Source organism: Anas acuta, chromosome 3 (genome assembly GCF_963932015.1).
Source record: "Anas acuta chromosome 3, bAnaAcu1.1, whole genome shotgun sequence".
NCBI lineage: Eukaryota > Metazoa > Chordata > Aves > Anseriformes > Anatidae > Anas > Anas acuta.
In genome coordinates, this window is record NC_088981.1 from 117,804,562 (window position 1) to 117,819,850 (window position 15,289).

The window sequence follows — 15,289 nt, forward strand, 5'->3', positions numbered from 1 at the left end:
AGAGGCCCATCCCATTCTGTGCCATCAGGCCCGGTGTAGCATAGACCTTCCCGTGATCAAAGAACCCAAAGTTCTGCCGGTCACACCAGTCTCGAAGCCACGAGTTTATGTGAACAGCACGCCTTTCAGCTTCGATCCCCCCTATCGGAAGGACAGAGGCAAACACAACCTGCGTGCCTGATCCTCTAAGTAGTCGCCCCAAATCCCTAAAGTCTCTTTTGATCGCCTTCGGACTTCTCTTTGCTACTTCATCGCTACCAGCCTGAAAGACCAGTAGCGGGTAGTAGTCAGTGGGCCATACCAGGCGCTTGACTTTCTTGGCAACGTCCCTGACCCTGGCCCCAGGGAGGCAGCAGACTTCCCTACGGGTAGGGTCAGGCCGACAAATAGGGCCCTCTGTTCCCCTAAGGACAGAGTCTCCCACAACAATCACCCTCCTGTCTTTCTTGGTGGAGGCAGTCCTGATGCGTGGAGTTGACCTCCTCGCCCTAGGCATCCTCCTGGGAACACTTTCTATCTCTTCCTCAGTTGCTGGTCTCTCAATCTCCAGGGCCTCAAACCTGTTGTGTAAGGGCACCTGGGAAGGTGGGGCCGGAAGGGGAGGGCATCGCCTGCCATGTCGAGCAGGGACCTGTCTCCATTCCTCCTCAACTCCCAGATCCCCTCCCTCTGCCCGACGGTGACAGGGCAGGGGGTCCACCCCCGTTTGGGGTGTCTCACCCCGGTACCTCTCCTTGAGGCCCTGCAGGGAGTTACTCCACAAGTCTATCTCCCGCTCACACTCCCTGATGGCCCTCAACCTCTCGACCTCCTCCTTGAGCTCCGCCACCATGCGGATCAGGTCATCCACCTGCTCACACCTCACGCACGCAGCGTCTCTGCCTCCCGCCGATGGCAGCAGCAGGCTCTGACACTCCCTGCATGCGGTGACCTGAACCACTGCATTCTTTAACGAGCAGTCGGTCTGGGTGTATACCGACCTCCTGGAGAGTACACCGTGCCTGGTGGAGACCATTATCGCCTAGCTAACGGCTGTCGTTAAGAGGTGCTCATATGGGAGGGGGTTCCTCTCCGCCCTTCCTGCTCGCCCTGCCTGCGCGAACTGCTGCACCACTCCCTTCTGACGCGCCACGCCCTGTTTGCCCGTCCTGGTCGCCGCGCTCCCTAGGGGCTGCTTTTGAACGGCCGGGGAGGGGGCGCTGCTGGCTCCGCCTTCGCCTCGTCAGCCTCCCTCACGAGGGCTGCCGGCTCCTGGCGGCTCCCTGAAGTCGGCTCGATGCCGAAAAATGAGTCCTGCCTGGCCTGATCCCCCGCTCCACTGCAGAACCCGTCTGCCCCGGAGCCGATCGCCTCGGCAAAATGGATTCTTTAGGATTTGGAGCCTTGGTTTCTCATGGTCGGGAGGATGACCTGGCAATGCACAGACTATGCCTCTGGGGCTGTTTTCAGAGCATGATGCAGGGAGCAGCCAATGCCTGCCCAGGGCCATGGTGGAAGGGCCCTGGGGGAGCTGCCAGAGGAGCATGAAGCCCACTGGGGTGGTGTTGGAGGATGTTGTGGTTTAACCAGGCAGGCAGCAAAGCACCACACAGCCGTTTGCTGGCTCCCCCCACACCCACAGCAGGATGGGGGAGGGAACTGAAGAAAAAAAAGTTAAAGGGAAAAAACAATCCAGATCCTCTTAGAAGCTCATCAGAGCGCACTTGTTGAGTGATCTCCCTGTCCTTATCTCAACCCATGAGCCCTTTTCATTGCATTTTCTCCCACTTTTCCTATGAGGACGGGGAGAGAGAGAGCAGTTGTGGTGGAGCTCAAATGCTTAGAAGAACAGTACCACCACAGTCCCTTCCAATCCAAACCAATTTAGGATACTATGAAGTGCTAAAAACCTGCGTGTTGAGAAGAAGACAGTTTAATAGGACAGAAAAGGAAGGGATAATGATGATGATGGTGATAATAATAAACCAACAAATATCCAAAGCAAGTGATACACAGTGCAATTGGTCACCAACCACTGTCTGAAGCCTAACCCTCGCTTTAGCGGCGGCCGCCCCCCACCCGAGCCAGCTCCCCTAGATTTTATTGCTGAGCAGTACGCCCTCTGGAATGGGACATCCTTTGGTTCCTTGGGGTCAGCTGTCCTGCTTCTGTCCCCTCCTGGCTCATTGTGCACCCTGGGCTCCTCGCTGCCAGGACAGCATGAGGAGCAGGAAAGTCCTTGGCTCTGTGCAAGCACTGCTCCGCAACAACTAACACATTGGTGCTGTCAGCATCCTTCTCATCCTAAATCAAACCCATAGCCTATAGCAGCTACAAGGAAAAAAATTACTCCACCCTGACTGTGCCTCTGCCTGCTGTGGGTGATGCGGCAGCCCCCAAGACAGGGAGAGGACCCCTGTGCTGGGTTGGCCCCGGCCAACAAGGAGAACCCAGCAGCTGCTCCCCCGCTCCCCACCAAAAGGACTGGGAGAAAAGTGGAGACACAAAAGCAAGACAAGCTCGTGGGTCAAGGTAAGGAGAGTTTAGCAATCACTGCCCTATCTAGCCCCACCACCAGGCTTCGCACCTCTGCGGGGCATTGGGCTGTCCCAGGGGGCCTCCTGCTTACCTGCCTGCTCCTGCCCCGGCCCCCAGATCCTCCCTGCCCTCCAGGGCAGCCCTTGCAGCACGCCCCCCCACATCCTGCAGCAGCCTGACTGGAGGGAGCTGCTCCTCCATCCCCGACACCCGAGCAGAGCCCGTTTCCCCTGTGTGAAAAGCCCTTCTGCCCTCCTGGCATCTCGCAGCCCAGCAGGAGATGGGTGAAACAGCGAGCAGGAGGCCAAGGGGTCTCCGCATGTGGCCCCTACCCTGCCCAGTGCATGTCAGCAGGGACCTACCTGCCCTCCCTGGTGCTCTGCAGCTCCAGTAGCGTCTCAGCCCAGCTCCCGCGCCATCTCAGCGCAGCCCCTGCACAGCCTCAGCCCTTTCCTGACCCCACTCTTTATAGAGCCCCAAGCCCCTGCACTAGCCACAGTTTATTGGTTACACAGCAGGGAGATATTTTTTCCTTTCCTGGAAGTCAGGCTATTACCTTTCAGGCAGTGCCAGAAAGTGAAACTTGGCAGTTGCTGGCTGTGCTGGAGCAGCCACATCCCCAAGCACTCCTCCACGGAAGGAAAGGGTGTTGCAGGAAGCACGGCTGAATGCATGACAGACACCAGGAGAGTCAGATCACGCTCCATTTTATTGCCCGAATAGCCTAACTTTTAGAGTGAACTTAACAGGGGCGGACAGTGTTTCACACAAGATTATTGCTCAAAAGCACTCAGACAAACAACTACAAGAAAACAACCCCACCTGCAAGAAAACTTGTGATTAGCAGTCACATAGACCTTGTCCTTGAAGCCAGCTACTGGTAACAATATTTTTCTGAATTCCTCAATTGGGCGATGTGGGAACACTGTCATGGGAACTTCTCATAGTTGCCCTGGTAGCTTGGTTTGCTCAGCTACAGCAAGCCATGGGATCTTTGCTGTTTCAAAAAATCCCGCAACAGAAGGGGAAGTGGAAGAAGCAGGCAGCTCTAAAGCAGAGCCATCACAGAAATGGGAGGGAGAAGAGACAGAAATCGTAGCAGAGTCAGAATCCACATGAACCCTATCCCTGAGAGAGGTGCGAGGTAGCAAAAGGATTTCAGCTGTCACCTACATGAGCACATTTTCACCTGGCTGCTCTGATGCTGGGATACTGGGGCTGGTAGCTGGGAATCAGAAGGCAAGGAAGCCAAGCAGCTGTAATCCCTCTCTAGGAAAAGGGTCCTTGCAAAGTGATTGGGAAAGGGCACAAGTCCTTAGCATCTGGAGATGGCCCACGTCAGGCGTGAAGGAAAGGTATCCATCCCCTCAAGGAAGGTACTGTACATCAGCCAGGCAAGTCGACCACCGTGGAGAAAGGTCTCCAGTACCTGAGGGAATGAGCTGTGCTCGAGACGGTTTATGGTGATGTGGACGATGACCAGGCACCCAAGGATCCAGATGAAATTTGTTCCACATGGTGGAAGTTTATACAGAGCACCACCATCGTGTGCCAGCATGCTGGCAGTGATGAACTGGATTGATGGGATGGGACCAACAGTGTTTAGTGTCCGGCTAACTCCAGAATTATGAAGACAGTGGACTAATGGCATGCAGGCCCCAGTTTGCTTTCCCTTGCAGGGGCGTCCAGTCCACCTGGAATCGACTGCCCCAGGGGTGGAAACGCAGCCCCACTGTTTGCCTTGGACTGATCCAGGCAACACCACAAGTCCATGGGGCTAGATGGGATCCACCGGAGGGTGCTGAGGGAGCTAGCAGATGTGATTGCTGAGCCAATCTTCTCAACCTGCGTGTTGAGAAGAAGACAGTTTAATAGGACAGAAAAGGAATGGATAATGATGATGATGGTGATTAATAATAAACCAACAAATACCCAAAGCAAGTGATACACAGTGCAATTGGTCACCAACCACTGACTGAAGCCTAACCCTTGCTTTAGCAGTGGCAGCCCCCCACCCAGGCTAGCTCCCCTAGATTTTATTGTTGAGCAGTACGCCCTGTCACAGAATCACAGAATTTCTAGGTTGGAAGAGACCTCAAGATCATCGAGTCCAACCTCTGACCTAACACAAACAGTCCCCACTAAACCATATCCCTACGCTCTACATCTAAACGTCTTTTAAAGACTTCCAGGGATGGTGACTCCACCACTTCCCTGGGCAGCCTGTTCCAGTGCCTAACAACCCTTTTGGTAAAGAAGTTCTTCCTAACATCCAACATAAAACTCCCCTGGCGTAACTTTAGCCCATTCCCCTTCGTCCTGTCACCAGGCACGTGGGAAAATAGGCCAAACCCCACCTCTCTACACCCTCCTTTAAGGTACCTATAGAGAGCGATAAGGTCACCCCTGAGCCTCCTCTTCTCCAGGCTGAACAAGCCCAGCTCCCTCAGACGCTCCTTGTAGGACTTGTTCTCCAGGCCCCTCACCAGCTTCGTCGCCCTTCTCTGCACCCGCTCAAGCACCTCGATGTCCTTCTTGTAGCGAGGGGCCCAAAACTGAACACAGTACTCGAGGTGCGGCCTCACCAGAGCCGAGTACAGGGGGACGATCACCTCCCTAGCCCTGCTGGTCACACTGTTTCTGATACAAGCCAGGATGCCGTTGGCCTTCTTGGCCACCTGAGCACACTGCTGGCTCATATTCAGCCGACTGTCCACCATCACTCCCAGGTCCTTCTCTGCCTGGCAGCTCTCCAACCACTCCTCTCCCAGCCTGTAGCTCTGCTTGGAGTTATTGCGCCCCAGGTGCAGGACCCGGCACTTGGCCTTGTTGAACTTCATGCAGTTGACCTCAGCCCATCGGTGCAGCCTATCCAGATCCTCCTGCAGAGCCTTCCTATCCTCGAGCAGATCGACACATGCACCTAACTTGGTGTCATCTGCGAACTTAATGAAGAGTGCGCCAGTCCAAGCCAAGAGCAGCCAGTTTCTTGAGGAGAATGCTGTGGGAAACAGTGTCAAAAGCCTTGCTGAAGTCAAGGTAGACCACATCCACAGTCTTTCCCTCATCCACCCAGCGCATCAGTTTGTCACAGAAGGAGATCAGGTTTGTCAAGCAGGACCTGCCTTTCTTAAACCCATGCTGACTGGGCCTGATCACCTGCTTGCCCTGCAAGTGCTGCGTGATGACTCTCAAAAGCGCCTGCCAGCTCCAGCAACGCCAGCCACCAGCCCACAAACAGCTCCTGGGCTCACCACGGAGATTTTTGGAAGGTTCCCTTCACGGGACAGTGTATTGGGTCTGGCTGGAATGTTAACTTTCCCAGCAGCAGCCCATACAGTGCCGTACTCTGTACTTGTAGCTGGAACAGCAGTGTTATCACACCAGTGTTGTGTCTGCTGCTGAGCAGCAGTGGCACAGTATTAGGCCTTTCTCTAACCCTCCTAGGGGGTGGGCAAAAGGTGAGGAGAGAAACATCACTAGGGCAGCTGGCCTAAACCAATCAAAGGGATATTCCATACCATGTGATGTCACACTCAGCAATAAAAGGTGGAAACAGGAAGAAGAGGGGAGGGGTGGGCTCTCGTTTGGAAGACGTCGGTCCTCCTCTCGAACACCGGCTGCGTGCGTTGAGGCCTTGCTTCAAGGACGTGGTCAATCATCGCTCATTTGTGGGAAGTAGAGAGTAATTTCTTTCCTCTGCACTTCCATATAGCCTTCATTTATTTTGTTTGTTTGTTTTCCTCCCTTCTTTTTATTTTCCTTTTTTTCCCCCTCCCTTTCCCCTTTCCCTTTTTATTTTCCCCTTAGTTAAATTGTTAGTTCATGGTAGTCTTTATTTAATTATTAAAATTATTTCCCTTTAATTAAATTATCCTTATCTCAACCCGTGAGTTGTTCTTTGCTTTACTTCTCCCCCTCCTCATCTAAAGGAGGGGGAGTGAGAGAGCGGTTGTGGGGTTTAGCTGCCCAGTACGGTAAAACCACCACAGACAGGCAGAGGAGACCTCCACAGGCAGCACAGGGAGCATTCTTGGCCAGCCAGAGGAATTGCAGCCGCACCGTGGACAGCTTGATGCAACCTGCCCTGCCTGCCTGCCCCCTGCCAAGTCCTGCCCCAGCTCTCAGAGCCACGCAGCTCTCCCAGAGGAGCAGGACCAGGGACCTCCTGGGCCCCCCTAAAACAGGAGACAGGTCACCAACAGGGTGCTGGTGTGGTTCAGAATAACCCACTGGGATCGCAGCTCTGTGCCACTCACCTCCTGTTGCTTGGAAGAGACCTTCTCCTTCCAGAAAGACAGAATTTGTCTCTGAGCAAGACCTTCAGCCCCCTCCCTCGTCCTGCAGATACCCTGAAACGCCACAGACACCACCCCACATCCACGAGCATCCCCGAATCCTGCACGCCCTGCTGCAGGTCAAGCAGCAGAGGATGATTTATTCGGCAGCGAGGAGAAGAGGGGCACAGACCCCAGCTCTGGAAGGAGACGTGGGGCTCCCGGCAGAAGGCTCCTCTCCACCACAAAGCCAAGATTCCTGCAGAGGGAAGGGGGAAGCAGGAGATCTTACCCCTCACCCCAAAGCTTTTTGATCCTCAGAGGTGGCTGAGGATACCCTGATATCCTTACCCCACAACCCCGAGCTGGAGGCCGTGTGAGACGAGGCCTCAGCCCCGAGGAATTTCCATCCCAGCTTAATTCAGCGGCGGAGGACAGAACGCCGGACGCCTTACGAGATAATAGGCTTTGGAGTAACCACCAGATAGGGGAGGAAGAGGGCTGCAGGCCCATTAAATCTCATTATCCCCGTCACGGCCTCGAACGAGGGAACAAACGCCACACCAGGAGCGAGGCAGGGGAAGCCCCCTGCAGTTTGTCTGCTGGGGCTGTGCCCTGGGGAAGGTCCCAGCTCTTTCCCCTCTCCCCATTTCCCCATCTCAGCGATCCCATGGCCAGCACAGTGCAGCAGCAGCCTCCCTGCACCCCGTAGCCCCCACAGAGCCACCCTGCAACTCCCAGCCACGTCCCTCCAGCCACACGGATGGGACACGTCCCCTCAGCTCAAAGATTCACCCCCAGGGAGGCTTCTTCCAAGCAGAGGGCCACAGTCTCCTTAAAACAATCTCCTTAAAAAAACCCTACCAGGATGAGGGGCCCTCTGTCCAGCTCCGCTGCCCCCCATCTCCAGCCCCTGCTGGGTGACGTTTCCAAAAGCAGCTGCTCCTACGCACAAAAAAAGCCGTAAATAGGCAATTTGATTGATCTCAGCGTAATTTACACTCGGAAACTCTTTACCTGGACGCGTGAGCTCGCGGAGGCTCTTGGCACAGCTGATGAGCACGGTTCTGGGGAAGGGGCACCACACGCACACCCCGTACCTAACACGGCACTGATAAAGGCAGCAAGGAGCCCAACGCTCTGGTGCTAAGCCAGAGCCCATCAGTGGGGTCACGCTGCGTGCACCGAGGCAGCCTTCAGCCTCCCTCCTCACACGAAGAAGCCAGCTGGGGGGTTTCTGAGGAGTACTCAGGACCAGCACGGCCTGCAAGGGACAACTTGGTGCCACCACGGCACTGAGCTGCCTGCCATCGTTACGGGGTTTAGAGACACGAGCGGCTCGCAGAGCTTACACCCAACGTTCAGCACCAAACCAGGACGTTTCCGCAGGATCCAATTACGTGCGTGAGGAAGAAAACGCAGATTTACAGCCCAGATTCCACTAATAGCTTTCCCGGGCAGAAAAACACCGCGGCTTTTCAGTAATCCCATTAGCGGGAGGCAGCAGCAGACAGCACCCTGCTGTGCAGGCGCCCCGGCCTCAAACACCCGGAGGGGGCTGGGGGAGCCCCGAGGCAGGAGCAAGGCAGCGTGCGCTCGGCAAAGCAGCCTCAGAACATCCAGGAGGCCGTTTCCTACAATCCCCCTTCGGTACGAGGGGGGCAGCTTGCCCCATGGGGGCTGAGAGGAGGCAGCGAGCCCGGCAGGCCCCAGGACCCGCAGCCGAGCTGTGCCAGGGCAAACAAACCCCCCCTGCACTCTGCCCGTGCTCTGCTGCCACGCTTTAAGGGCGTTCAGTGCCACCGACCTGTTTGTTTTCCCCGAGGTCACTTCTCTGCTGGCACCAGGAGGGAGCGCGGGGGCAGCGAGGAGCGTGCAGGGAAGGGTGCGAGGGGCGGCCGGTGGCAGGGAGGACGCACGGGGCAGCGGGACGCTGGGGAGGAGGTGCTCGAGGTGCCCCCCAGCCTCGCTGCCTGCCCCATTTCCCTCCTCTCACCCGTTTTCACACGTTGCTGATGTCCACGAGCAGGGCTGAAGCCCCTCTGCTGTGAGAGGAGCTGCTGTGGCGAGCAGAAGCCTCGTCCAGTTCCCCAAACCCCAAAGCCGAGGCTCCTTGCTCATCCGGAGCGGGAATCGCAGGATCAGAGCAGGGATAGGGGAGGGAAACAAGGCAGAAATAGAAATGCACGAACAGGAACCTGACAGAACAGCCTTGTGACAGCCAAACAAAGCTTTTACGCTCATCTACAGCCCGCCAGGGATCTGGAGGGGAAGGCTGCAGGGCCCAGAGGGGGATCGGTCCCGAGCAGGCAGCTCTGCGAGCCCACTCCTGGTGCTGAGTTTCAAGATGTGACCTGAAAGAGACAAAACTTTTTTTTTTTTCCCCCCAAAAAAAACCCATAACCCTCCGGCTCTGTTTGCAGAGAGGAGAAACGAGGGCTAGAGGAGGTTCACAACTACGAGAACCAGGCAGTGACTTTTTGGATGGAGCTCCTCGCAGCCACGATCCGACACGCAGCAACGAACAAAGCAGCAGGATTTCAGTGCCACAAAGAAGACCCGAGATGGGCTGACCCTCCCTTGGGTTTCTCCTACCCCACAGCAGAAGGGAAAGCTTCTCACGGCAGAGTTTGGGCCTCCCTGGGAAGCTACAAGCCCTCTGTCCTGCCATCACCTCCCTCTGCGTCCCCGCAGCCACGACTCAGGACGAGACGCACAAGATGCACCCGGCCATCCCAGCAGGCTCTTGAGGAAGGCGCACGCGAATATCTCAGATATTTGGAGCAAAAACAAAAAGTAAAAGACAGAGCTTTTGGTTTCGTTTGCTTTAAAGGCAACCTGAAGAGCAAAACACTACTAAGAAGCAGCTCTGCTTTCCCACCCCTCTGTTACACGCATCCAGGAGGAAGGCACCCGGCTCCAGCAGCCGTCCCGTCCCTCTCTGTCGGGACAAAGGACGCAGAGGGATGCTGGTGGCAGGCGGCTGAGCAAAGCTGGGAGGGCTCCTGCTGCAGGATGAGGCAAGGAGCCTGCTACCTGCAACCCTCGCACCCAGTTCACACCTTGAACACGACTGCAGTGGTCCCCGAGCACAGAGGGCTTCGTGTGTGGCTGGGAACGGCGATGCCACCGCCGCCTGCAGCCCCGGTTTTCACCCAACAGGGGGCTTTCAGACAGGCAAGGGATGCTCTGAGCTGGGCTGAGGTTTCAGCCCCTCAATTTCCCTGCAGAACAGGAGAAAAAGAAGGAAGCAGCTCCACCTCACAGCTGCTCACCTGGAAGTATTGAAGGCCAGGAGGATGCTGAGCTTACGGCTCCCTGTGCAAGCGGCGCCTTGGGAAGGAGATGTTTAAAGGCAGGCACACGCGGGAGCCTCAGAGCAATTAGGGAGCCCTTGGGGAAGGAGTTAAGTGATTCAGGAACAGGGCTCAAAGGCTTCTCCTCCTCCACACCCTTCCCAGGAAGGGCCCTGCAGGAGAAGACAAGCGGTTTGCCCGGGGGTGGTGAGGACCGGCCTTTTTGTAGCTTCAAGCCTCCCATCCGGGTCGCTACCATCAAAAATCTCCCCGCCAGCTGCGGTGTTGTTCTGCAGAGCCTGCTCGCCAGAGCAAGCCCTGCGGAGATCTTTTTAGGGCTCGTATTTCCAGACGAGCCTCTGCGAGGCTGCCAGGACAGCCGCCAGCCACCTGCTTCCCGCAGCGCCACATCTGCAGCCCTGTTTGGAGGCTGTGGGGAAAAGGATTTCCTCCTGGGAGAGGGGGCACCCTCTTTTTTGGGGGCAGAGGACACCGCACGGGACTGGTGCTCCCTTCCAGCTGCTCCCCAGTCTCAGCCCTGCAGACACGTGAGAACCACGAGGGCTTCGTTTCAGCGCCCACGCAGGTAAGGAGACAAAGAGCCTCTCACGAGAGCCGCCACCGAGCGCGCTGCTGCCCGCCGCCCCCGCACCGCTGCCTCTAGACACGGCCCCAGAAGATTTTCGGGGTGCGGCAGCTCTGAAAGGCACTTCCCAAACCCCAATTCCCTCTCCCCTCGCCGAGTTTGTGAGGTGAGACAGCGTCCTGCCCCACCTTTGGACCCGAGCAGGCCACGTGGCGCTGCCGCAGCTCGGTGCCAGCGCCCTGCTCCGCTGGCGCTCCCCCCAGACCGTTGCCCCCGGGGCATCGCCTCCCTGCGCAGGGAGCCAAGGTCCAGCAGCAGCTCGCCAGGTGAGGATGACGCCAGGTAGCCCTGTGGCAAGAGCCTCGTGCGCAGCTTTTATCACCTGAGAGCTTCCTCTGCTCCTCCTGCAGCAGCTGGATGAGAGCTGCGCCCTGGGCACCGCGCAGCGGAGGCGCAAAACTCACACGAGGGCGAGAGAAGAGAAAGGAAGAGGAGGAGCAGGCGCCTCCGTGAGCGTCCCGCACCCGTTTTCTCCCCTGGCCACAGTTTTCTAGGAGGAGGTTGCCCAGGAGCCTGCCAGAAATAGATTTGGAGATGGGTTTTTCAAGCAGCAGCTCGTGCCTTCTGGCAGCCAGCCGCAAGGTCTGCGCTCCTGAACAGCGGAGCCGCGCTGCATCCCTCCCGGCACGGGGTGCTCAGCGCCCAACAACACCCAACAGAGCGCCTGCTTTGGGCTCTGATGGCTTTGGGGACGTGCTCCGGGCACAAAACACCTCCTCCAGGGCTGAACGCAGGCTGCTGAGGGGATGAGGCAGAGGAAGCAGCACTGCAAAAGCTGAAAGAAACCTGCTGTTTTGCACCGTCACCTACCCGCACCCCAAAAGCAGCAGCCTCCTCGCTCCCTCTTTTGGGGCCACGCTGTGCCCTGATGGAGTTTCCCGGGCCCCAGCATCGGTGGAGATGCTCCAGAAACGTGCTCCGTCACAGCCCCTATTGATTCAGGGAAACCACAGCCTCCTGAGCGCAGCTACTGCTGCCAGCACGACCGCAGGCCTGCCCCGGGGGCACGCGCCGCTGGCTGGGCTCCTGCCGGCCCCACGCTGCCTCCCAGTAAGGCCAGTAAGAGCAACTGGTGCTGCCAGTATGCGGCCAGAGCTGGAAGAACTGGGCAGGACCCAAGCTCCAGCTGCACGAAGCGTGGATGGAAAGCTGAGAGGGGCCTGGAGCAGCCTCCCTGCGAGGAGAGGAGGAGAGACCTGGGGAAAAGAGACCGAGAGGGGATCTCAGCAATGTGCATAAATACCTGAGGGGTGGGAGGCAGAGGGGTTTGGCCAACCTCTTTTCAGTGGTTTTTGGGGACAGGACAAGGGGTAATGGGCACGAAACGGAGCCCAGGCAGTTCCGCACCAACACACGAAGGAACTTCTTCACGGTGAGGGTGCTGGAGTGCTGGGACAGGCTGCCCAGGGAGGCTGGGGGGTCTCCTCCTCTGGAGATGCTCAAGGCCCGTCTGGACGCCTCCCCACAAAGACCAAGACGCCCCCCCTAAGGAGCAGAGCCCCCCCCCAGCACCAAGACACCCCCCAAAGCACTAGGACCGCCCCCCCCCAAGCACCAGGACCCTTGGCACCAAGACCTGACCCCCCCACACACTGTACCAGGACCCCCTCCCACGACACTACGACCTGCCCCCCCCAAACACCAGGACCCCCCCCCCAGAGCTCCAGGACCCCTGGCACCAAAACCTGACTCCCCCTCAATAACCAAGACCCCCCCACTACAGACAAGGACCCCTCTACAGCACCACAACCCCCAGCACCAGGACCCCCGGCATCAAGACCTGACCCCCCCACAAAGCACCACGACCCCCTCCCTGGTACCACGACTCCCCCCCAGCACCAGGACCCCCGGCATCAAGACCTGACCCCTCCCAAGCACATAGGACCCCCCCCCCCAAAGAACTGAAACCCCCTCTCCAAGCACCAGGACCCCCTCCCCAAGAACCGAGACCCCCTCCCAAGCACCGGGACCCCCTCCCCAAGCACCGGGACCCCCTCCCCAAGCACCGGGACCCCCTCCCCAAGCACCGGGACCCCCCCCCCCCACTGCACCAGGGCCCCCGGCACCAGGCCCCGACCCCCCCCCCCAAGCACCGGGCCGACCCCCCCGGCACCACGACCCCCTCCCACACCCAGCAGACCCCCCCCGCGGCCCCTCACCTTGTACTTGCCGAAGCCGGCCAGCTGCTCTCCCGTCACGTACCCCATGGCGTCCCCCCCCCCCCGGCACCGCGCCCGCCGCCTCACGGCGCCTCCCGCCGCCGCCTCGGCCCACCGGGCGTGCCCGTGACGTCACCGCCGCCCCCCCCTCCCACAGCCCTCCCCACAGCGCCCCCTAGCGGCCTGGAGGACCCTGAGGGGGGGGGGGGGGGGGGCAGGAACATGGCTGCCATTTCCCCCCCCCCCCCCTCCCTCAGCCCCATCCAGCCTGGCCTTGGGCACCCCCAGGGATGGGGCAGCCTCCACCAGGGCCTCACCACCCTCAGAATAAAGGATTTCGTCCTTGCACCTGTCCCAAACGTGCCCTCCTTCATTTCATCGCCTTCACGGGGGGTGCTTGGTGTTTTGGGCATAAAAACGTTGTTTTGGGACATTTACGTGGGTGAGAGGGAAGGAAGGAAGGTGGTGTTGGGGCACGCTCGCAGCGATCAGAAAGCGCAGCAGGCGACCTTGTAAAATGCAGGCCACCGCAAAGAGTGTCAAAGGCAACAGAAATCCGACTCGTAACGGGACGGCAGCTGAAAGCCATGTATTGGCTGTGAAGCACCGGATAGGCTGTGAACCTGGATTATTACCCAGTCAAGGGGGAAACAGGAGGGTCCCGGACCTCAAGAGAAAAAATAAATAAATAAATAAATATATATATATATATATAAACTGTGTTATGGAACTGCTTCAAAGATCGAAGCCGAAATTTCCTTAAGTGGTATATTCTTTATTGCAGCGCTGGATGCACGGGGGATCTCTCCACCTATCGTGCATACCCAAAGCGGAAAGCAGTCTTGAATTTATACAATCAATCTATCAATATTCTACAAGCGCCTATACATATGCATTACCTATCCCCGCCTTCCCTCGCTTCTCATGCTAATTAGCCTTTTGGCACCTTGCGCCTGCGTAGAGCCTCCCAAGAATTGTGGGCGGGGGTCTTTGGGACGTGGGCAGGGGTCTTTGAGAGGAAGACCCCGAGTCTTCCTCACAGTATACTTTTCACCTTTGGTCAGGAATCTGCTGAGTTGGCATGTTTCTTAATTGCAACAGCTGGTCGTTGCTAATTCTTCTGTTTGTTGTATCTTTATAATGAATTCCAATGTCCAGTTTCGAGATTTATAGTCCTTACATTTGTTTCTCTGTCCGTCTGCTGCTTCCTTATCATGAGTTCCAGTGTCTTGTAGCTTCAGTTGTGTGATGCATAGCAGGGATTCTCCCTTTAAACACAGAATCATAGAATCATAAAATATCCCGAGTTGGAAGAGACCCATAAGGATCATGGAGTCCAACTTCTGGCACCGCACAGGTCTGCCCAAAAGTTTAGACCATGTGCCTAAGTGCACAGTCCAAATGCTTCTTAAATTCCGACAGGCTTGCTGCAGTGACTACGTCCCTGGGGAGCCTGTTCCAGTGTGCAACCACCCTCTCGGTGAAGAACCTCTTCCTGATGTCCAGCCTAAACTTCCCCTGCCTCAGCTTAACACCATTCCTGTGGGTCCTATCACTGGTGTTTACAGAGAATAGGTCACCTGCCTATCCACTCCCCCTCGTGAGGAAGTCGTAAATGGTGATGAAGTCCCCTCTTGGCCTCCTCTTCTCCAGGCTGAACAGGCCCAGTGCCCTCAGCTGCTCCTCACACGTCTTCCCCTCTAGGCCCTTCACCATCTTCGTCGCCCTCCTCTGGACACTCTCCAACAGTTTAATGTCCTTCTTGTACTGTGGTGCCCAGAACTGCACCCAGTACTCGAGGAGAGGCCACACCACTGCAGAGCAGAGCAGGACAATCACTTCCCTCGACCAACTGGAGATGTCGTGCTTGATGCACCCCAGGGTATGGTTGGCCCTCCTGGCTGCCAGGGCACACTGCTGGCTCATATTCAACTTGCTGTCAGCCACAGCCCCCAGATCTCTCTCTGCAGGGCTGCTCTCCAGCGTTTTGATCCCCAGTCTGGACGTATAGCCAGGGTTGCCCCATCCCAGGAGCAGGACCTCGCACTTGCTCTTGTTAAACTTCATGTGGTTGGTGACCGCCCAGCTCCCCAGTCTGTCGAGATCCTTCTGCAAGGCCTTTCCACCCTCATCTGAGTCCACAATTCCTCCAAGTTTGGTGTCGTTGGCAAATTTGCTCCAAACACCCTCTAGTCCTACATCCAAATCGTTTATAAAGACATTGAAGAGGACTGGCTCTAAAATGGAGCTTTGGTGGAACCCACTAGTGACAATCCACCAGCCAGATATGGCCCCATTAACTGCAACCCTTTGAGCCCTGCCCCTCAGCCAATTGCTCACCCATGGTATGATGTTTTTGCTAAATTTTATGCTGGACATTTTGTCCAGTAGGAT

General features: G+C 57.2%; 1 protein-coding gene across 5 annotated transcripts in view; it reads right to left on the reverse strand.

Annotated features, from left to right (window-relative positions):
- Window positions 1-13,032, reverse strand: part of LOC137855000 (interferon-induced very large GTPase 1-like) — a 37,328-nt gene extending 24,296 nt beyond the window's left edge. Inside the window, exons 1-3 of one of the 5 annotated variants that reach the window (XM_068679067.1) lie at window positions 12,896-13,001; window positions 4,900-5,518; window positions 2,880-4,362 (exon numbers count right to left, since the gene is read on the reverse strand). The gene's annotated coding sequence lies outside the window, so the exon portion shown is untranslated. Of the gene's footprint in view, window positions 1-2,879; window positions 4,363-4,899; window positions 5,519-6,514; window positions 11,933-12,895 lie in introns of those variants that run through there. The other 4 variants (XR_011095485.1, XM_068679065.1, XR_011095484.1 and 1 more) reach the window with 4 other exon arrangements.
- Between the last annotated feature and the right edge of the window lie 2,257 nt (window positions 13,033-15,289).